The sequence below is a fragment of the Helianthus annuus genome, chromosome 15 (genome assembly GCF_002127325.2).
Source record: "Helianthus annuus cultivar XRQ/B chromosome 15, HanXRQr2.0-SUNRISE, whole genome shotgun sequence".
NCBI lineage: Eukaryota > Viridiplantae > Streptophyta > Magnoliopsida > Asterales > Asteraceae > Helianthus > Helianthus annuus.
The window spans coordinates 104,726,045-104,749,199 of record NC_035447.2 but is presented as its reverse complement, the minus strand read 5'-3'; the positions used below and the strand labels follow the sequence as shown (position 1 = coordinate 104,749,199).

The 23,155-nt window shown below is 38.0% G+C and overlaps 2 non-coding genes across 2 annotated transcripts; one reads left to right on the top strand and one right to left on the bottom strand.

Annotated features, from left to right (window-relative positions):
- Positions 1–1,353: 1,353 nt before the first annotated feature.
- Positions 1,354–1,460, top strand: LOC118487732. The gene has a single exon (XR_004882675.1). It is a non-coding gene; the product is annotated as a small nucleolar RNA R71 (small nucleolar RNA).
- Positions 1,461–18,210: 16,750 nt separating this feature from the next.
- LOC118487785 lies at positions 18,211–18,316 on the bottom strand. The gene has a single exon (XR_004882728.1). It is a non-coding gene; the product is annotated as a small nucleolar RNA R71 (small nucleolar RNA).
- Between the last annotated feature and the right edge of the window lie 4,839 nt (positions 18,317–23,155).

The following is a 23,155-nucleotide window of genomic DNA, read 5'->3' as shown; positions in this document are numbered from 1 at the left end:
AACGCCCTTGCGGTTTGAAAATTTCCAACTTGGGATGTTTATTAGAGGCGTTCCCGGATCTTGTAACTTAGGAGGAAGATCTCCTTTCAAGACCGCACTTACCCACTCCGTCAAGTCAACCAGTTTAGGCACTTTTTGTTGCCTCTTTTGGGTACACAATTCTTTTAAAAACTTGGCGTAAGCGGGTACCTGTCTGATTGCTTCAAGTAGAGGAAGATTAATTTTTACCTGTTTAAAAATCTCCCAAATTTCATCTTTTTGAGGACCCCATTTTGAAATAAATTTTTTTCTACCCGGATCTAATAACGCCGAGGGAAATGGTACTTCACTAGATCCCTCACCCTCATTTATCTTTTCTTTTTCTTTATTAATTTCAGGTTTTTCAAAATTGGGTTTTTTAGAAGAAACAATAGGTGGTTCATTTTCTTCCTCACTATCTTGACCCGTTATATCTTCAACCACCCCATCAACCAAATCCGGTGAAGGATTGGTTTTATACTCTTTCCCACTTCTCAAAACACTTACATGGTGAATATTAACATTATTACCTCTTGAAGTACTATGAGACGGGTTTACCTTAGTGTCGCTTGGTAATTGACCTTTGCTTTTCTTCAATTCTGACACTTCGGTTGCAAGTTGACCCATTTGGGTGGCCAAAGTTTGAATCGCTTTGTCTCTGGCCTCGTCTTTTTGTATGCAAGCGTCATCCATTTGGTTCCTCTTTTGCATTTACGCTTGCATGCTCTTCAACATATCCATCATTTCATTTCCACCCGATGACCCCCCTTGTTCTTGACCCGTTTGATATTGCCTTTGGTATCCTTGGTTGTTCCCACCTCGATATCCACTTTGGTTATTGTAAGGTTGGCGCAAACCATAGTTTCCTTGGCTACCTTGAAAATTCGGGTTTGCTTGATTTGAAGGGTTCCCATATCGGAAATTTGGGTGGTTCCTCAACCCGGGGTGGTAAGTGTTAGAGTTTATGTTGAAGTTTCTACCACCCCCTCCTTGACCTGTACCGCATAAACTTCTTCATATTGCCCTTCCACCACTCCTTGGCAATTTTCAGCCGCATGACCTATTTCATTGCAAATAGCACAAACATCATAAATTTGATTAGAAGTTTGTACATTACCATCATCAACCGCATGCACTTGTGTTCGGGTAACGGCCGGTCGTGCCCTCCTTGATGCTTGAGCTTTTCTCTTCGAAGTAATGGCCATTTGTTCCAAGAACTCGCAATCATCATTCTCATAATTTGTGCCAAAAGTCCCACTTGTGATGGACATTAGATCACGCGCATCTTCGGCACACAACCCCTCATGGAAAGCATTCATCAACTCCCAAAGTTCAATTCCATGATGCGGGCAGTTCTTGATCATCATATTAAAGCGCTCGAAGGCTTCATGAAACATTTCGCCTTGTTTTTGTTGAAAAATCCTCAATCCCTTTCTTACATCATTGGTCTTTTGGGCGGTGTAAAACTCATCTAGGAAAATTTGTTGCATTTCCGCCCAAGTGTAAATAGATGCTGAAGGCAAAGTGTAGAACCACTTCTTTGCCTTATCCTCCAAAGAGAAATGAAATAAAACCAACTTGACATCATCGGCCGAAAAACCTTGACTTCCAAGAGTGTTGCAAATTGAATCATAGGCCTCCAAATGGAAATAAGGTTCCTTCGTTGCTAGACCCTTATATTTCGGCAAACTTTGCAAGGAATTTGTTCTTACTTCAAAAGTTCTTCCTTGGTTGTTGTGAGGAATAACCACCGGTGAAGGATTATGAGTAATCACCGGCCTAAAATGCGCTTCAATACCCCTCGCATGTTCTCTAAGATGCCTTCTTGGTACACCAAACTGCCCCCTTGGACGAACAGGACCCATTGGTCTTAGTATATGCCCTTGTGGTGCAATTGGTTGTTGAAATTGTTGTTGTGGCATCGGTGGGTTTTGAATTGGCCTTTGGAATTGAGGTTGTACATTCTGTGGACGAACTTGTTGCAAAGGCACCGGACGTTGCAATTGTGGCCCTTGTGGCCTTGGCCTAATGTGTTGTGGTATAAGTTGTTGTTGTGGCACTCCACCAACACTTAGCATTCCTTGAAGTTGGCCTTGCACGTAACCGAACTCTCCTTGATCTCCATCACCCCCATAAGCATACCCATCTTCATCAAAACCCGCAAATTCCTCATATCCCTCATCGTAACCATCTCCTTGAATTCCTGAAGATTGCCCAAATGGAAGAGTCGAGTACTGAAAACCCGACTGGTTTTGATGGTCGAAATGATGAAGCATGGACAATGGTCGAGTTTGGTGCTATCTTAAAGTTCGAATATGATTGACCCGCACCCGGAAAGAAATGGGACAATGGTGGAATAGTAGTAGCAGGGTTAAAAGTAATGGTTGGTTCTTCTTGAGTGGTAATGGGTTGCGTGGTGTTGGTTGGTGTAACATTTTGAATCAAGGTAGGTTCGCTGGTATTTGTTGGAATGGTGGTATTTGGTGAAGGTTGAGTGGATGTTGGTATAAATGGTGGAGTAGGTTCACCCGTAGTGGGTGATGGTGGATCCCGATCCATGTATCTCAGTGGTGTAATCGGTGTAATTGGTGTTGTTGGTGAACCGCTAATTGTATTTTCCCTTAACAAAATTCTGTTTGCTCGCAAAGTTCGTTCGATTTCTGGATCAAATGCTAATGGTGAAAGCTTGTGAGAGCTTCTAGTACGCATGCACCTGTAAATACCTGCACACTAACACACCCCGCGTAAACCAGAAAAATAACAAACTTAAAAAGAACAAAAATAACACACGTTGCGCACTACTCCCCGGCAACGGCGCCAAAATTTGACGTGATGTCGTGGTCACAATCAAATTTAATACAATTACTACTAAATAGTTAGTGGCAAGTGGGTATCGAACACAGGGAGTTTGTGGAATATGTGTTATTTGAAGTGTTTCTCTAAGTTAACTAAATTAAGCTAATTGCAAGAAAATAAAATTCAAGAGTTGGATTGATTGATTCGGTTTTTAAAACTAAGATTACTATTTAATTGCAAAATGAAAATGTTGGTTGTAAACAATTGAGAGACAAATGACCATCTTTAGTTTCCGGTTTGCTTCAACGGTTGTGCTATCATCTACTAGAGAGAACTACATAGACATAGTTCATGTGTAATTATTTGTTGTGATAAAAGGGAACAAAGTACTCAGATTCCAAGAACGTGAGGTTGTTACCCAATGACCAATTAACCCTTACCCAATCCTAATTCTACCCATGATATCTCGATTGCCAACGACACCAAGAACGTATGGTTTCAAACTTAGAATAACATAAGAATCAACAATTTACAAGCAAATAATCAAACACCATAGTAAACAAAACATAAATAAAGTTTACCATTCTAGAAATAGGGAATCAAAACACAACCGTCTCAAACAAACCTTCAACTAAAGATGACCACCATAAGTTTAGCCGCACATGGCTTGGACAATCATCATAACAAAAGTTTCAATGTTCATCAAGATCAAAGCAACGAAAACTAACGAAAAGATAATGTTCTTCACTCCCAAGTGCCTAAAATATACTCCCCAACTCGTCTCTTGCCTCCCGTAACCGAATACCCATGATTAGCATCACAAAGCATCATCAAAATGGCAATAAATGCCATAAGTTACTCATGCAGCCCAGTCGGTGCCGTAACCTACGGCCCTCTGCCGTAGGTTACGGCAGTCAACAATTTCAGAAGTCAACATAGGGCACCGTAGCCTACGGCTGGTGCCGTAGGTTACGGCGCCGAGTGGTTCTTTACGGCTCGTCTCTCCTGATCTACGGCAGAGGTTTCTTTGTTAACATTTATAAATAACAAATAAATAATGGTTTTTGTACGAAATCTGTAGCAACTGGGATTTGTTTGCTACAAATTTTTGACAAATCTAACACTTTATTTTTTAAAATTATTTATTTTTCTAAAATTGATAAATAACAAATAAAATAACTTTTTTTAGGAAATCTGTGGTAAACGGTGTTAGTTTGCTACAAATTTACGACAAATTTAACATTTTTATTTTTAAAATTATTTATTTTTTTAACATTTATAAATAACAAATAAATAATGATTTTTGTAGGAAATCTGTAGCAAGTGAGATTAGCTTGCTATAAATTTTTGACAAATCTAACACTTTATTTTTCTAAAATTGATAAATACAAATAAAATAACTTTTTTTTGTAGGAAATCTGTAGTAAATGGTGTTAGTTTGCTACAAATTTTCAACAAATTTGACATTTTATTTTAAAATTATTTATTTTTCTAAAATGAATAATTACAAATGAATTAAGTTTTTTTTTTGTAGGAAATCCGTAGCAACTAATGTCAATTTGCTACAGATTTTTGACTAATTTAAAAAAATTTCTAAAAATTATTTACTTTTCAAAAATTAACAAATGCAAAATAGATTAACTTTTTTTGTCGAAAATATGTAGCAAACGGTATCAATTTGTTACAACTTTCCGACAAATTTTGAATTTTATTTTTTAAATTATTTATTTTGTTGTGGTTACAAATTATATAAACTTTTAGTTTAGTTTGTCTGAATTTTGTTGAAAAGCTAATAAATGTTGTGATGAAATTGCTACAAATGGTTTTTGTGTGGAAATTTTGTTGGAAAATTGTAGAAAAGTTTTGGGTTTTTTTAGGTTTTCTTTTTTGTTAGCAAACCGTACAAAATTTGTAACAAAATTTGAGTTGTGGGAAATTTGTGGGAAACTTTTGTAGGAAAATATATAGTTTTCTAGTAGTGGAAATAATCATTGATGTGCTCGACCCTAAATCTGTTGATGAATGATAATGCGTGTAAAGCTTGATGAATAATGTAACGTACTAAGAATGGTGATTCTTAGAATGATGATGATTATGTGAACTATCTCTAAATGATGCAAATGACAATGACTTCTGTTAAAAGTTTTAAAGTAATGGTGATGATAATTTCTATTAGCTGTTTTAAGTAATGATGAAGATGATAATGAATCTGTTTTGACACTTGATGCTCGTATGCTTGATGTTTGAAGCTATTAATTGTTTTAAATAATAAAGATGATGATGATGATGTCCTATTAGTTGTTTTTAGTGATAAGGATGATGAAGATTTCTGCATATGGATGCTTGAATAGGTATACTATACGATTTGGATATGAGTGCTGTCGTTTGAATGTTTGATGTTGTGTTTTCATGGAGTGTACAACAATACATGCTTAGGGTACAACCCAGTTATGCATGCCGCACACTGAGTGTGCTACTAGGACCCGCATAGTGAGTGTGTTGTGGGGGCCACCCACAAAATAGAGAATGTCAGACCGTACACTCCCATAGTCGCACACCATATTTCCAACCGCAAACTTTGGGCCAAAGGGTTCTCTTGGTGGACTAACGATCTAACTAGGCCGAACTCTTCATGTGGACCGATTTAAACCGCACACTGAAAGCACATGTAATAGACGAATTATATTATGTTCTAATAAATCTTATGAATAAGTTTCCTACGTGGCCCAATTGTTGTAAGGTGATGTATAATGATATGCCCTGTGTTGCACAACAGATTATAATATAAATTTATGTATAGGATAGGATGAGATGCATGAAAGCCTTGTGTGCTACTTGACTAGTGATACGTATCAACACGTGAAATGTTTGTATACAAATCTAACTAAACGTGATAACTATATTAGGGCGTGATTGACCAAAGTCATTTTAAAGTAAATCATCTGCCGAGCAAACCAAGGTGAGTTCACAACCTTTTTCTAAAAAGCATGCGTTCCCGGTGGTTGGGAAACGGAATGAAAAACACAACCCTAATTCACTACCACCATCGTCGTCGTCATCATCATCATCATCATCATCATCATCATCATCATCATCATCATCATCATCATCATCATCATCATCATCATCATCATCATCATCATCATCATCATCATCTCATCTTCAATCCATTCGTCACCACTACCAACCACAAACCTTAATCATCATCCATCTCCAGCATCAAGCTTCAAGATGTTCAAGATTTCATCATCCGGTGATCGTGTTCCATTCACCATGAGCGGCCAGTCTCTTCGAGTTTCACCCCGGTGTAGATTTTTGTAGGATTTCTAGGGTTTATACATTTATGTTTAGTTGATTTTGTGACAAGTTGTGTTTAAAGTATTTGAAACTTTTGATAATTTTCTTGCATATGTTTCGAATTCGTAAATTGTTGAGTGATTATAAAATTTGACTTTGCGAAAGGTTGATGTGTAAGTATGCCTTATCTTAAGTTAGGATTTACATGTTCTTGGTAAAGAATTGCTCCGCGGTCCGTTCTTTGTAGCGTTGATAGCCTTTGACACCTAAGCCACGTGACACTAAATACATTAATAGATTAATTCAACTAAATCAATTTAAACCGTGTAGAATCCCTAGGTCTTGCGATTATCGAACCGGGTGTAAACCTTGTTCTCCATTATTATTTTAAACCATTAAGCAAGTTTTCGTGTAATCACAAGCATTCAAGTTTTAGTAGTTAATCACTACTTTCTAAGCCTAATGTACAAGTATTTCATTCTTTGCTTTCTACTTATCACTTTTATTCATTAACACAAGTAATATCAAACAATTTCTATACCATACTTAATCTAAATAACAAGTATACATCACATACTACAAAATACATCAATTTGAACAAGAACTAGACATGGGTGATTCACCCATGTCGCCACCTTCATTACCAATGGTGGGTTTCACCCTCAAACATCAAATTATTCAAAATCATTCATAACTCATATTCTATATGGTGATTCTAACACATATTCATGCTTAAATTCATACTAATTCATGGATTGTTCATAAACCCACTTTATACAAAATCACCAAATCAAATATTATAACTTACCACATGTTTGTTAGGTTGAGATTATGAGAATTCTTCCTTCATGCAAGGTATCATCACTCAATTCGATCTTGATTTGGTTGAATTTGTGATATGTTAAACTTGAGAGAGTTCTTCCCCTCTCCTTCTCTATACATCGACATATGCACACACATATTAACTAGATTTTTAGATTTCTCATTCTTTTAATAACTTAGCTTTCTAACATGCCCAACTTTGGTCCCTTAGTTTAGTTAATTGTTTTGTTTTGTCACAACTTCCTTCCCTACTAATTAACTTATATATTTTTTTAACTAAGTTAATTAACTTAATTAATTAACCCACCTCATGTCATATAACAATGAAACATACTAGTAAATTAAACGTCTGGGTTTTGGGGCGTTACATAAAGTCTATTAGAAATGTCTCAACGAAAGAGTGACTTTAGGTTTGTACCAACGCAAGACAATCTTTTGTCACATAAGAGGTCCTACCCATGAGCAACAATAGGCGATCTTATTATCCCTATATTCATTATCAATTTTACTCTCCGTCGTTAAATTAGTGTTCAACTTCACTCTCTCTTCCTCTCATTGGCTCTGGTGAATGTTGTACTACCATTTACTGCACATAGTTCTTTATCCACGCCATTTCATTCTCACTCATTGAATAGCGAGAGAAAGAGAGTAAGAGCTCTAAATAATGGTCCAAGTACTATGTACAATACCACATTAAATAGCAAAGAACAAAAAAATTATCCAATGCATAACTACTAACATTTAACTTTGATATTATAACTATATGCCTATATATATTTGTTTACAAACAACAAATATATAAATGGGTACTATATCACTGTTTTTATCTCTTTTAATTGCTCTATCGAGTATATGATGGTACTGTAACAAACCAAACTGATATTAGCCGAAAATTCACCGTAAAGCAAAGCACGGTCTTAAGTCGTAGTCGATGTTAAGAATCCGTAAATCTCTTTTTTGTATTTTCTAAATTTCATTTTTTTTATAGTATAACGTTGTAGGTTTATGTATATGTTTTGATTTTATTATTGTTATAAAGGTTTTAGTACCTTAATTATGCGAATGGTTTAGCGCGCAAAAACGTGTGCGAGTCCATAATACTAGATTTTTTTCAACGGCAAGGAACAATGTGTCAATCACCGTGACACTGGGCGCTTTGACCAATATAGACTACTCGACCGCCGCCAGCCCCTCGGCTCTCCCCAGTTGCGCGGAAACCCGACCTCCACCCGTCCGAAGGCACGACAGTAGAATAATCAGTAAAAACCTCGCCTCACATCCAAGTCGAACTGGCGCCACCCGTATTCACTCTTCACCTGAATGTCGCAAAAAATAATGAGGAGACTGAGAATCGAACCTGGGCCAACTTCCATAATACTAGTTACATATATTCTCATCTTCTGATCAATTTGACATTTGTGGTTCATAAAATTGAATACGTGGTAAGTTAACTTTCCACATGAAAACTCAATGACATCAGTGGCGGACCCAGAAATTTTTCCATAGTCCAAATCACAAAAAAATAAATAAATAAATAAATAAATAAATAAATAAATAAATAAATAAAAAACAATAAGGTTAATTGGGCAAAGCTTCTCCACACACACAAACGTCCGTGCAATAATGGTGACGGCTGCATCCATTGGAGTCTCAGTGAAGACGTTGTTTATTGTATTGTTTTGTGTGCTCACAGCTTCATTTGCTCACTTGTTCATCTTCGGTGACTACATTTTGAAATATTAAAATCATTATATTCGTCTATAATAGATGTACTAGCGAAAAAAATATATTAAATAAAATTATGATTCATTAGCCCTTAAGTGGGTAAAAAGTAATAATGTAATTTATATATGCAAAACAGTTATGACAAACTTAAGAGGTAATGAATCATTTATAAATATACATTTTGATAAGTGAATACATTGCAGACAAGTGAGAGAAGGGAGTATTAGTAAGGAGGAGATACATTTGATAGCACTCTAAAAATATTAAAAAGTGGGTTTAGGGTTTAAGAATTTTCTCATCTTTTACATGTTTAGAGATTTTAATATGTGAATAATACGTTAAGAGATTTGTTCATGTTAAAATATAACTATTTAGGTTTTTACTATTTTAACCTTATTAAATTAAGAATTATCAATGATTTTTTGTTCTCAACTTCTCATCAAGAAGAAACAACTTTGATTAACTATACTGAATATATATTCTCAAATTTGTTGCAAGTGGGTCATGCTAGTAGCAGCAGACTTCACATGCTGTTGTTATAGGGGTATGATAAGTATATATCTCGAGTTTGTCTCTTTTCTATCTGTTATTTTCTTTCATTAAGAAACAAATGTTGCAATTAAAATGTTTTAACATTTATGGCATATCGTTAAGACTAGAGGGTATGAGGGCCGGCCTTGGCCCGGCGAGGCCCGGCGCCGCACCCCCACCCTGCCCCCCATAGGCGCGTCCCGGCTTTTCAGTCGCCCAGAAGACGAGCTCGACGAGCCTCTTTCTCTCTCCCTCTCTTCGTTCTCTCTCTCCTCTCTCTCTCTCTCTAAAATCAAATCAGTTTATTTTTTTAATTGTTTTAATAAATAGTGTGGGGCCTATCCTCCACCCTCTTGGTCCATTCCCTTTAGGCCCATCCTCACTCTCGATGACGTGGCGGCCCATCCTCATGAGAATGACCCTCCCTGGCTCCCCATACCCTCCAGTCTAAGAAACCAAAACTAAGCAGTAAACCTCAATTAAGTGGCTTAATTAATGATGTCAAATAAAACTAATGTTGGTTTAATTATATGCGTTTGCTAATTTTAGAAAATATACAAGATACATACCCCAAATATAACCTCTCTAGTTTATACAAGTTTTTTTTTTTTTTTTTTTGAACGGCCAAAGAATCCTCCAAATGGGCTACTGGCGAAATTCACCACATCAGGATACACTCGCCTTCCGAACCGGGGAAAACCCTCACCTAGGGCCGAAACCCGTGAACACTCGCCCGAAGGCACGACAGTGCGGTGAAGTAAAACCCGCTCAGTTCAAGGATCGAACTAGCGATCACCGCCTACTCTCCTTGTCTCCCATAATCACCAGGTGCCACAGAAACTAAATGCTGGGGGCAGGAATTGAACCTGGGTCACTTGGAATGCTACGTATCTCCCTTACCACTCCACCACTAGATCATCAGCAGTTTATACAAGTTACAAGTATGATGTCCATATTGAACTAACTATATCTTTGGAGCTAAAGTCATGTTTCATGGAAGATCACGAGATGGACTCATAGAAGAGACACGCGGGTCCTTCATGAAACTCACCAAAACTCCATTTGAACTCCTAATGATTGAGAAAGTGTCTACAAAGTTCTCATCCCATGCGTCCCGAGGGTAAGCGGGATGAAAAATGACCGTGCCTGCCAAAAAGATACTGGCCACGAAACCAACGATTGTTTCCATCTAAAGAAACAACTAGAATGTGCAGTCAAGTCGAAAAATTGGCACATTTGGTCAAAGATATCACATATGTTCTACAACGAAAGGATGCCGAAACAGAGGCTCCTCCGCAGAAAAAGACACGCATGTTAAACATGATCGAGAGTGTTATGCGACATTACAATAGAACCCTTAAGAATACCAATGAGACCACATAATCTTGGCGTGAACAACAAGTTATGTTCAAGTTATCTGCGGTGGACTTGCGCACTGCGGGTCATTGGTCATATCTGCTAAGTTGGGTCATTACCAGTCAAAGTGTGTTTTCATCGATGGAGGAAACACAATTGTAGAAACATAGTTCAGATCGAAAACCTAATATTAGTGTTAGATATTGTTCATAGATGAAAGTTCCAAGATAAAGGAACAAATTCGGTAACTAAACATGATACAAACAAACCGACACAAATTGTATTATTGAAAAATTTTACATCGATGAGACCGGGTCGAGATCAGATGTGATCTCTCCTTTAATAACTTAATGACTATACCATATGAACAAGTATATATATGCCCATTCACAACCGTTTGGCATATCCAAACGATTGAGACACATTCACTTGACACTTTCAACCGGGTTTGTTTGTATAACAAGGATAAGGTTACTAGATCCTCCGCTAGTGGACCTACAAATAATAATAATAGTAATAGTAATAGTAATAACAATAATTTGCATTTTTCTTAGGAAAAATATGTGGTCCAGAATGCTTTTCGCGTTTCTCAATTACTCTAGTGTTTTTCTATAACAACCCTCAAGAAACACCCTAAACGCTCCTAAATACACCTCATATACGAAAAACAGACCCGAAATACCTTTATTTCATTAAATAACAAATAAAAACAAAAATAAGAGGCTGTCACGGGGCGCGACAGACTCCTCTTCATCTGTCGCGGGGCGCGACCGAGCGATAAGTGGCGTAACCCGGTGATGCCACGTGGCGTGACACGCGTCAAGACTACTGGTGACTCAGCAACCCTACCGCCGCCTTATATCTGAATATGTTTGCAATTCAGATGTCAAAGGAAATTGCATGTAATCAGAAAATTCAGGCTAGTAATGAAAATTCTTTGGATAGGAACACTATAGAAAATATAATAGCTCAAGGAATATCGAATGCCATACCTTCGATCATTGAAGCTATTAAGATTTTTGTGCCTATAAACGAGAATCCTACTACCTAGTGTAGGCATACTCATCACTTCAAACCTAACCCTAGTATCAATGGAAGTCATGATATTCGTATCTAAACTCCATCTTCCAAACGAAAGAAAACCACAACCTATAGCTACTCTTAGAAGGTATTCCGCTCCGACAATTCATGTAAGGACAAAGAAATGGAACCAGCGATCACGCAGCCTACCCGCAACGACCATAACAAGAAGCACACAAGAAAACGCCATTCTATGAAGACACTTCACTGTAACTTCTAGAAGAAGACTGGACATACAGAGGAAGAATGAAGGAAAACTAATGTATGTTACAAATGCAGAGAACCAGGTGACATCCGTCCCTACTGCCCGAAACTATCTAAGGCACCCGACAACCAGGAGAGAAACCCAGATAAAGCTAAGGAAAATGCATAAGTATCTACAACAAAGGAAGCAACAATAAATTCTAATATAAGCATATGTGCGTTTTGCCTATACTAAAGTATTAATTGACTTTTGGCTATAATCGAAGTTCTATAAATAAAAAGATCTTTATTTTTCTTTCATAAAGCCAACGCTCATTTGTCTCATCTCTTGACAAATTCAGATGTTGCACGTGCATTGCTTATCATGCATGTGAATTCACTTCAAGAGATCATTTATTCGTAAGATCTAATAAATATTCCATTATACTCACTCTGATAATCTATATAATTACACAATGTTGACTTTTGATAATCAAGTCAATAGATTTCTTGGAAAACTCCTTTCCTTTTCAAAGATACTTACCGGATTTTATTTCTTGCCAACTACATATATCCATTGTTAGAATATATCCAAACTAAGCTCAATTGTTTGAATTTGTTCACAATATACATTCAATTCAAAATCCCATATGATGAATTTAGATCATCATATTCGAGGTAATTTCATTTGTTTAAATCATAGTAGACCTGTTCAAAGTCTACGACTCCAATAAATTGTTTGTTAAAACACGACACCTTGCGGTGGCGATTTCTTTGAAAACTTGGACACATTTCATTTTCACGCCTGAGGTACGAATGTATCTATCTTCTGTTGATTCGTTATCCTAAAACAGTCTTAATACAATTTTGTGTTAAGATAAAGGTACCTGGATTCCTATTCCAATATACCTCCAACATTTCTTTGATCAATCCTACGAAATTCAGTTATTCATTTGAACATCATATCTTTTAAATATCCAGATTCACTTCATTGAAACTTTCAGTTAATTTCGAGAACGGTGAAATCTTTCGGTCACCGTAATCACTGAATTCTTTCAATCACTACAACACCTTGCGGTAACTGCATAAATTTGTAGCCTGTGCTAATCATAAACCCTAATCATATCAATTCATATGTCATTCGTTTGCCTCATCATTCAAGTAGTCTTGATACAGTTATGTATTAAGACGATAATACACTAAATTCTATTGTATTTTCGGAGTATCTCGGCCATTTAAATAAACATCATTGATTTCTGGTTTGATTAGTGACAAATTATTTTTCATTCTTCTATTTTCAATTGAGATTATTGATTCAGAGTTCTTCTTAATTAAACGATCAAAGTAAGTTCTCTTCTGGCATTAAAAGTCGTTTACATTCATTTCATATGCCTCTATTGATTTTATGAAACTCAATTGTATCACGTTCAGTTAATATCAATTCCTAAAATTAATCGAAACCTTTAAGTTTCTCATTTTCTTCTATGTCCTTAGAGAAATATCACTAATGATTCGTCTGCTAAGCACTTTTTAAGATTTCATACATACGTCATTCCTATCATTTCCTCTGGCAGTTGTTGCTAATACGCTACGGGTCCTATTCTTCTAATAAATGGTCCAACATACCTGGAACTTGACTTCCCTCTTTAAGGGAATCTGACTACCCCTTTTTATAGAGTAACTTTTAACAAAAACCTTATCTCCCACTTGAAAGGTTTTCATCTGTTATCCGTAACTCTTTTGATAATCTCGCATTGCTTTAACTTGAATTATCTTGTCTATTGTTTCTTGCACTATCTCAAGTCCAGATAGTTGCTTTTCTCCAATTTCTACCCAACAGACTCGGATTCGGAACTTCCGTCCATAAAATGCTTCTAAAGATGCTTTGACACTGTTTCTACTAACTACAAGACTTGATATAACTCCAAGGAGATATTGTAGCTCAAATCTGGAGGATGAGATTTAAAACAATGTGGGGAGGATATAACAACTCTCAAGAAACACCCTAAACGCTCCTAAATACACCTCATATACAAAAAACGGACCCGAAATACCTTTAATTCATTATATAACAAATAAAAACAAAAATAAGAGGATGTCACGGGGCACGACAGATTCCACTTCATCTGTTGCGGGGCGCGACCGAGCGATAAGTGGCGTAACCCGGTGATGCCACGTGGCGTGACATGCGTCAAGACTACCGGTGACTCAACAACCTTACCGCCGCCTTTTAGGCTCTGGCGGGGCGCGACGGCCATATGTTTTCGTCGCGGGGCGCGAGAAACCCCCTGATCAACCCTATAAATTGGGAGTCCGAGCTTCATTTCCAAACCGTTCAAAATCAAACTTTCTCTCTCAAATTCTGAATTAATAGAAATAATTCCCGGGCATAATACCTACTAATAAGCGAAGCTCTACCTCGTTGTAAGTATTATAATCCCCGGTTACGTATTAGATACGCTGCCTGATTGATCTAGTGCTCCATAACGCATGTCAAGGATCTGCCTGACTCAGTCGTTGGAGTTCTGTCTCGGGGAGGGTATATCTAATGTAAATTTGGGTTATTATACTAACATGTGTGTATTGTTTATTTTAAATAGACTATAACAAGGAAGCCACAAGGAAATACCTAAATTAGCAATGTGAGTAATCTCCTTTTTGTAAACCCTTTTTGTGAGTTAATCCTTCTTTTTGTAAATTGTTTTTACAAAACCTCAATTGTTTTAACTTATAATTAACAGTGATTGAGTATTTGTATTCTACAATTATCGTCGGTATGTTGGGGTTTTGTATACAAAATTTGTTACTACAATGTGAGTAGTAACATTACCACAGGTCAGGATTGGCAGTACCGTGGGTGGTAATTAAAGTAGAAATATAAACAAATGTAATTGCTGGACTGCCCTCAATGCTGTAAAATGATAAAACTTGTTTTGATTAAACTGGGATTCACTCACCAGTATTTCTTGCTGATAAAATGTTTTAAACATGTGTTTCAGGTAACTTAGTGTGAAGCCAATAAAAGCCAGCTGGAGAGCACTGAAGGCTTAGAAAAGTGGCCATAAAAGTTACCTAATTAAAAAGGAGAATTTTTTTTCAATAATTAGGGTTGTTCCCTACAAATGTATTATAAATGAAAATCGTGTTTTTGTCCCACTCTTTGTTATAAAAATATTATCAGGAAAAACTTGAGTTTTATCCCATTTATCTATTTTAAACATTATGGTGTTTAACTCTGATAAACATATTTCCTAACTACGGTCCTGATGAAAATTTCCGCTACCAAATTAATAAACACTGATACCATCTGACTGGTTCGCGGCTCCCGCTTCCAGGGTGGGGTCGGGGGCTGTGACAGAAGGTGGTATCAGAGCAAAGCCACTTGTTTAAGCTATTTAGGTGTTCTTCTAATACCTAAACCTTAAACATTTATGTTATGTGATGGAGACGGTGAAACCCGAGCCTTAGAGTGTCTAAACATGATGTTTTATGTGTATTTGATGTGTTTACTTGCTTAGAATGAGATAATTATAAGAAATTGGTGATTTGCAGGTAAAGCACGTAATTTGGTGCACTTACAATGGTTAAAGATGAAGTTGCAAGCATAGGATTGGATATTGCAGCTTGAGAATGAATGTTGAAGCTTGTTCGGGTGATATAAAGGCTCACGAGTGAAAGGAGTGTGAAAGAGCAAAGTTCGGGGACTAATTTGGTATTTTGTGGAAGTTGTGTGAAGCTCATATATGCAAGAAATAAGAAGGTCATAAGTTGAGGGGCCACTCAGTACTAAGTTGAAAGTTATTTTGTGCTCAAATATAAAAGGAATTGGAAGAAATAAACTAGAGGGGTCATTGTGTCACTTAATGGAAGTTGGTTGTGAAGAGATAGGAAGGGAAGGAATCGCGACCGTAGGCTACGATATTTGAACCGTAGCTTACGGATGAAAATGTTTGGCGAAGAATTAAACAGAGAAAGTGAACCGTAGCCTACGGTCCACTGACCGTAGGTTACGGTTGAGTATGATTATGTGGACAGAGATTCTGGACCGTAAGCTACGGTCCTCAAAGCGTAGCTTACGGCCCGTAAAGAAGAAAAAGGCACAGATGAGGGTTTATGGTATATAATAGGTTTGTTAGGTTGGCCTTCATTATCTCTTCTTCCAAGATCGATCCTAGGCCTCCAAGAGCTAAAAGTTCAAGGTTCTTTCACTCCAATCCATCAAGATCTTCCGTCCAATCATCCAATCAATCATGACTTCTTCACTAATCCAATCTTTTGTTGATTTTGTGAGCGAGATGAGCGGCTAAACTTCTATGGTTTCCACCGGATGGAGGGTTTTTGTAAGTTAGGTGATACTATGTGTTTGCTATAATCGTTTTAACTTGGTGATCTAAGCATTCGATGCTTTTCACCTTGATTTGATTTATTGGTTGTAAACAATTGCATTTATTTAAACCTTAATTTCTAAGCATTCAGTTCCCGAGAGTTCTAGTAATTGAGATATATTTGACATGGGCTTAGGGTTTGTAATTGTAATTGATAATCATTCGATAACCTCCCGTTATGTATTGACCGGAGTACTTAGTCGTTGGTTATCACAATTAGTTAATCAAGTTTAACACTTATGTCTATGTAGGTCACGATTAAACACATAGTTGAAGCTAACTGTAAAACCTAAAATCTGCAGGAACCATCTTCTCTCCTATTGATTAAAATCTTAATTTTGTTTGTTAATTTAGCTATTTCTCATAACCAATCAAAACCACAACTGAGTTTTACTTTTTCTATAGTAGTTAATTAAAACTGAGCATTACACACTTTCCACAATCCTCCTCTGGTTCGATATTCGACTTACTCTAACTACTAGTTTATTTCGGTTTTTGCATGTCCATAACGACAGACATCAAAATGGCGTCATTGCTGGGGAGGCGTGCGCTAAGTGTTTAGTGTTAAGTTCTAGTTTTAGTTAAAAATATACAAAAATTCAAAAAAAAATAGTTTTACTCTGTTTTGTTCGGATTTATGCGAGGTTTTCTTGTTTTTGTTTGTGCAGGTGATCTAGGAAGTGTATGCATCATACTCGGAATTCCGGGAAGTCATCACCATTAGTGTTCGATCCAGAGATCGAGAGAACAGTGAAGCATACAAAGAGAGTAATACATTGTGAGAACAAGATTTTACGATCACCAACACCAACACTTAAGACAATGGAGAACTCAGCGACTCCGGAGAAACAACCGTAGAACCCACTACAACAGCAACAATTCTCACACACCTACCCAACCTTCACCGAATACTACCATACCCGTTCCACCACCACCACCACAGTCTACACAACCTATCTCTACCTCATCAGTACCACCATTCTCAACATTTTTCCCAAACCTTGAGAACATTCAACAAGCGCCCACTCAACCGACATCTCTACAATACCCGTCTGCCACCTTGCGGACAACCAACATACAACAATCTTCTCCATACGTGAGAATCATTGCAGATGATAACACGGCATCACCGAGCCTCGCCCAACCGATTAATTCATCCTCTACGATTCCTCAATCAACACAACCATCTCATTATCAACCCGATCATCAGCAATTTTCCTACAAGGCAGCAACAATTGATCAAGGGACAAGTTCGAGAGATTTCGATGATGGGTACGGAGAATACGATAGTTATGTGCAGCAAGGGGATCGCCAAATGTTAAGAACAACAAATGTTGAGAGGTATACTACAGAGTTTGGTTCTATGGAAATGAGAAATCAGAATGTTCCGGGTCATCAACCATTTGTGCAGCAACAACAAGTACCAATTCAACAAACTCTATATCAACAACCGCAGGTGCAACCGATACCAATGCCACAACAGTATCATCAACCTGAACCGATCAATCAGCAGCCTATTCCGCGAAGGCCGGTGGATATTCCATTACCACCACCGGTACCTCAGATGCCGGGTCAGATAAGACCACTTTCGCGAAACTTACACCGACCGGTGAATCTACCGGAAGGTATTCCACGACGAAATGATCAGGGTCCAGTTCGCGGTCTTGAGAGCCACTTCACGCCTGCTATAGCTAACAACCCATCGTCGGTTGTGATCCCGCAATTACAATAAGGGCGGTCATTTGAAGTACGGGCACAATCAATATCCAGTTTGCCCAAATATCATGGTCAAGCACATGAAGAGCCTTGCTTACACATTGTTGCGTATGATGCATGTTGTAACACAATCAGCAATCAAGGTTTCTCAGCTGAGGATGTGAAATTGGTACTCTTCCAATTCATACTCGAAGACAAAGCGCAGCAATGGTTCCATTCGCTACCGTCAGCTTCGATTTTTACATGGGGCGAAATGCAGCAATCATTTTTAGAGAATATTATACTCCGTTGCGTACCAACAATGCCAGGAAGGATATTCGGGGGTTTCGACAATAGCCCGGTGAGTTATTTCATGAAGCATTCAATCGTTTTAAAATGATGCTCAAGAATTGTCCCCATCATGGTATATATTTGTGGGAGCTTCTCAGTGCATTTCACGAGGGCCTAACAGATGAGGATGCAAGGGATGTGAATTCAATATCTAATGGTACTTTTGGAACAAATTACGAAGAGGACGATTGGGAATATCTAGAAAGAATTGCAAGGACTTCAAAGCGGAAAGCTCAATCTTCTAGAAGTGCACGACATTCAGTGGTGAGAGCGGTAGAGATCCCACCTGAAGCAAGTGGTCAGTTCCCGATGTATGGACATTGTGGAGATTAAGGCATATAGCGGATCAAGGCCCGGTCATTTATGGTGAGCGTGAGGACGTGAATTTGTGAAAGGTGGGGGCGGTGGAATAAACTTCAACATGCAGTCCAACACATATCACCCAGGTCTTAGAAATCATCCGAATTTAAGCTATGGGAATGCAAATAATCAGCTAAATCCGAGATTTCAAGGTAATAATCAATCTGGTGGTCAACGGAACTTTAATCAGAACCGATTCCAAGGTAATTTTCTAAGTGGCTACCAAAGCAATCAAAGAGGACCAACTGACCCTTCTAACATTTCTGGGAACAATGAGGTGATGGAGATGTTGAAGGCAATTCAACTTGATTTGCAAAACCGTACTCAAAAGGATGAGGTGCGAAACATGGCCATTCAAGCATTAACTACACAGATGGGCCAACTTGCAACCGAGATGATGGAGCTGAAGCAGAATAGTGGGAAATTACCAAGTGATACAACAACAAATCCCGCTCATCAAAATAAAGGCAGTCCAGTCGGCCAGGTAAGTACTTTACGTAGTGGTAAGAATTATCAAAAGGTCGACACTCCACCACAGCCTGTTGATGGTGTGGTGGAGGATTTAGGTGAAGATGGTGAGCGTGACGATGATTCGGAACCTAATATTGTTAAAATTAATGGTAAAAATACTCGTGCTGCAACTTCTGAGCCAATCAAGGCTAAGGAAAGGGAACCATTTTACCTCCCTTTCCCGAAGTCTTGAAGGATTCGAGTAATACAAAGATAGTTAATAAAAGGGGACCTCAATCGGAGGAAATCTGGGAGGTATTTAAACAAGTAAAAATCAATTTACCCTTAATTGAAACCATTAAACAGGTTCTAGCTTATGCTAAGAACCTTAAGGATTTGTGCACTCAAAAACGGCAGCACAAAGTTCCTAAAAAGTTGATCTAACTGATACAGTTAGTGCCGTGTTGAATGGGATCCTTCCACCTAAGCTACGAGATCCCGGGACGCCTTTAATTTCAATACAAGTTGGTGATTTTAAAATGAGTAGGGCGTTGTTGGATCTCAGAGCTAGCATGTGTATCCTTCCGGGAAGCTTGTACGACCAATACGATTTTGGTCCACTGCGTCGTGCCGACACAACTGTTGTGTTGGCAGATTTGACCCCTAAGCTTCCTCGAGGGATAGTTCGCGACGTAATAGTTAGGGTGGAAGAATTCTATTTTCATGTTGACTTTTTGGTGCTTGACTATGTTTCTCCTGATCAAGTCAATCAACCAAACGTTATTTTGGGCCGACCTTTCTTTTCCACTGCACATGCTCAGATCGACTGTCGCACCGGCATTGTCGACATGACATTTGGCAATAGAAAGGTCCGATTAAATGTGTTTTCTAACGTTTCTGACATGTTTCAAAGTGATGAATGTTTCATGGCAGATATCATAGATGGATGCTATCCTCATGTAGAGGATGAGTTCCCCGAGTTTTGTTTGCTTTGTGACACGATAGAAGGAAATCACATGTGTGATTTGGAAGAAGAAATGCAGAAACTAGAAGCACAGGTGGTGCAAGAGAGAAGGCCTCCATGGTCCCATCATGTGGAGAGCCTTCCTGCTGAGATTTCATCCAGGTTGAAATCGTCACTAATCAGCCCACCAAAGGTAGAACTGAAAGAGCTGCCCGCACATTTGAAGTATGTGTTTTTAGGAGATGATCAGACTCTCCCGGTAATTATTGCTACTGATTTGGAGAAAGAACAGGAGGAAGCACTACTGAAGGTGCTGAAGACCCATCACGCAGCGATCGGGTGGACTCTTGCCGATTTGAAAGGTATAAGCCCCTCTATTTGTATGCATAAAATTATTACTGATGCAGATACGAAGCCTGCACGGGATACACAGAGGAGGCTTATGCCAAACATGCGAGAGGTGGTAAAGAAGGAGGTAACCAAGAGAAGACCACATTCACATGCCCTTATGGCACCTTCGCATTTAAGTGAATGCCATTTGGGCTGGTAATGCCCCGACCACCTTTCAAAGGTGCATGATGAGTATTTTCTTGGATATTATCGGGGACGCCCTAGAGATTTTTATGGATGACTTTTCAGTCTTTGGGTCATCATTTGATACATGTTTAGATGAACTATCTAGGGTATTAGAGCGATGTGTCCAAACGAATCTAGTGCTCAGTTGGGAAAAGAACCATTTTGTGGTTCAAGAGTTAGGACACGTTGTGTCAAGTAAGGGGATAGAAGTTGATAGAGCCAAAGTGAGAGTCATTTCTACATTACCTCCCCTACTAATGTGAAGGGCATCCGTTCCTTTTTAGGACATGCCGGATTTTACCGTAGGTTTATTAAGGGCTTTAGTGTTATAACGAAACCTTTATGTAACCTATTGTTAAAAGATGTTCCGTTTGAATTTGATGACAAATGTTTAAATGTTTTTAATGTGCTGAAGGAACATTTGGTACAAACGCCAATCTTGCAATCACCCGATTGGACAAAACCCTTTGAAATCATGTGTGATGCAAGCGATTTTGCTATTAGGGCTGTGTTAGGACAACGAGTAGATAAGAAACCGGTCTTTCTCTACTACGCAAGCAAAACTCTCTCTGATGCTCAATTGAATTATACCACAACGGAGAAAGAGTTGTTTGCCGTTGTCTATGCATTAGATAAATTCCGGTCTTATATTTGTGGAAGCAAAGTAATCGTTTACTCTGATCATAGTGCAGTCAGGTATTTAATGGAGAAAAAGGATTCCAAACCGAGGCTGATTCGGTGGGTCCTCTTATTGAAAGAATTTGATCTCGAAATCAGAGACAAGAAAGGGTGTGAAAATATAGTTGCTGACCACCTATCACGACTACCGGCTGGTGTAGGATCAATGTCTGACCCAAACGAGTCATTCAGAAGAGTTTTTGCTCAATACAAGAGGCGGAAACAAACGTATCAAGTTGATTCAGCTTGCAATTCACTTTAAACTGTCTTTTGATTGATATAACAATGTTTTACAACGAGTAGACACTTCGGCAGCAGTTCGGCACTGAAACCGGAAAGTTACAAATGACAAGGCACATCAAGTATTTATAGGCGTGCCTATTTCGCACGAAATGGTCCAAACAAAATAGCCAGGCTATTTCATACGAAATGACTACGTCGTAGTCCTATTTCATGTGAAATAGCCATCAACACAAAATTCTCGTATTTTGTGCCCTGATCTATCTAATCTAAAACAAGACTCGATACAAGACGAAGTCGACAGACGTATGCACCAACAGACTCCCCCTCGAATGTTAACGAATTCATCAGTGTCGAGTCTTCAATCTTCAATCTTTATCAGTCTTCCCGATCTCTCCGAAGTATCTGACAATGTAAAGCATCCTTAATCTCTCTCTACTCTTTTCCTCAGCACTAACAGATAACCTCCCCTTGGATGTTGATCTTCAAAGAATCAGAATCGCAATCTGGATCTCAAGCTTTCTAATTCTATTGATCAGATCTCTTGATTCCTTAAGTTCATCAGCATCGGCAGTTTGATGATCAGAACTTGGCTCTTTACGTCTACAAACTCTCCTTTGCTAGCAGACTCCCCCTTAAGTTGTACTTGGGATCATAGTCAGGTTTTCACAGGTTCAAGATCGAAATCTGAATCTTACTCATACCTGCACAAGCTCTACCACTTGCAGATATTAAACAGTTAAGAAATGATTTTACAATGTTAATCTCTGATGAACCACTTGTAAAAATAAAATTTTTCTTTTCAAACAATTTTCATCTCAAACAAACTCTCCCAAACCTTTTGTTCATCATGTTTAGCATTTGGAATTTTGAAAATCAGCCTTTCAACAACAGTTGTCGAAAATCTCTTTGGATTTTTCAAAAATTTATGCTAAAACACACTGAAAATCTTTTTGAATTTTGTTTTTAACGAAATGCAATAAAGAAATATTTACATACAATATTTTTGTGAGCTTGTGTAAGAGGATCATATTAGTTTATGTGACAAATCCAAAACACCGTTAAGCTTTAAACATTTAAGTTCTAAACAATTCACTTAGATTGTCAGTATACTGATCCACTTAAATTTTCACACAAAGTTCAACTGTTTCGAGATACGAGATTAGTGTTTTAAGAACTTGCACTTATTCGCGTGTCCCACCTCAGAATATACTCCCGTATCCAGACTCCTATATTTAGTCTTACAGGTGAATGTACACTAATGATATCTGTAAATGGGTAATGCGAGACCATGAGAGCTCAGGTTAGAACTTCCGTTCAGACAAAGAGATGATGGCTTGTCTTTAGGTGTGTCCCTTTTGGGGATCTTTTCTTCAACAGCACATGATTAGCATTTTTCAATGTTTCATCATTCTTATGCTGAGGGTTGGCTTTAAGAATAAAGCAAATGCAAAGCATTATACAAGGACTAGGCTATTGCTCCCGCAAAATCAGAAGTCCTGGTATAATACCCCAGATATCACCACGTACAAAGACCTAGTATGTCAGAAATAGAAAATCTTTCAAACAAGATTTCGGGGGTTACCCATATATCCGAGAGATGTTCCCCACGAGATAAGTAAGTATTTATATTTAGATTTATATCGCG